The following is a 1,286-nucleotide window of genomic DNA, read 5'->3' as shown; positions in this document are numbered from 1 at the left end:
TTTCTTTCTTTCTCTCTTTCTCTCGCAATCAATAAATCAAAGAAAAACAATTAATAATTTAAAAACTCATGACCCAATTTAATTAGAGCCTTTGTTCAATTAACAGTTCCCCCTTTCTTTGTTTGTCATGGGGGGATGTTATCATGATGACTAATATCGCCATAGATATGTGTGAGTGTGCATGTTAAAGTATGTGACTTCCTGAGTATTGCCTGCGCTACTCCCTGTAAAGTCTCAGAGTGTAAAAGAATGGCAGAGCGTAAACCACTAATTAGCTCCCACTCAGACAAACCAAGATTGTAGAGGCAGTGTGCAGTTTTTTTTTTTTTTTAATCCGTCTCTGTTTAATCTCCCTGTTGTTTCCTATTTGTTCGGCTCATTATGTGATCAAAGCCATTAACATGTTTATGGAGCGGTTCTTTCATGTTGCAATAAAACACACTAAAGCAACTCATAGAGAGTCATAAGGCGATGAAATATGAATGTAGAGGCCCGAAAGACAAGGAGAAAGTGTGTGTTTGTGTGCATATTTGTGTGTGTTAGTTTGTGTGTGAACGTGAATAAAATACAATCCGTCTGATGAAACTCTAAACTAACAAATAGGATGAGGAGGACACGGGGCATTTGAGTCTTTGAGCTTTTCCTGCACACACACACACATGTACGCACACATACACATATGGAAATACATACACAGAGGCAGTAACTGTTAAATAATTCAGCATACACAAACACACACTGGAGGCAAGGTGAGGGTAAAAGCACAGCTAAGCTAACAGGCATGCTGAGTGGCCTGCAGTGTCAACAACCAATCAGGATGGAGCACAGTGGCCAGAAAGAGAGACCTGACCCCTGGTGACCCCAAACTCTAATGATTTATAAACATGATGTGTGTATATATGTGTGTGTGTCCTGGAAACCCTGAAGCTATTTAAATGTGGAGATGAATTCTTATTTATTCACATAGAAAAGGAGTGAATGTGAAGACCCCAAGGGTAAGGTTCAAAACAATACAGAAAGAGGGAGAGGGAGGGAGAGACGAATATAGACACAGGAAAAAAAGAGAAAAACAAAGATTAGAAAAAGAAGGAAAATGAGAAAAGACAGAGAAAGAATAGAAAGTGATGGAAGTGTTAGAAAGGGGGAAGTTTAAAGAGGTAAAACTGCACTCAGATCACGTAGGGAGAGGAGGTTAGATGGGCGTAAAAGACCCTCTTTTACAATCCCAAGGGGGGCATACACGCATGTACACACACAGACACACACACACACACGCACTCTCTCAC

The sequence above is a fragment of the Morone saxatilis genome, unplaced genomic scaffold (genome assembly GCF_004916995.1).
Source record: "Morone saxatilis isolate NCDOM2014 unplaced genomic scaffold, NCSU_SB_2.0 Contig20, whole genome shotgun sequence".
Taxonomy (NCBI): Eukaryota; Metazoa; Chordata; class Actinopteri; family Moronidae; genus Morone; species Morone saxatilis.
Note: the sequence above shows the minus strand (reverse complement) of the source record.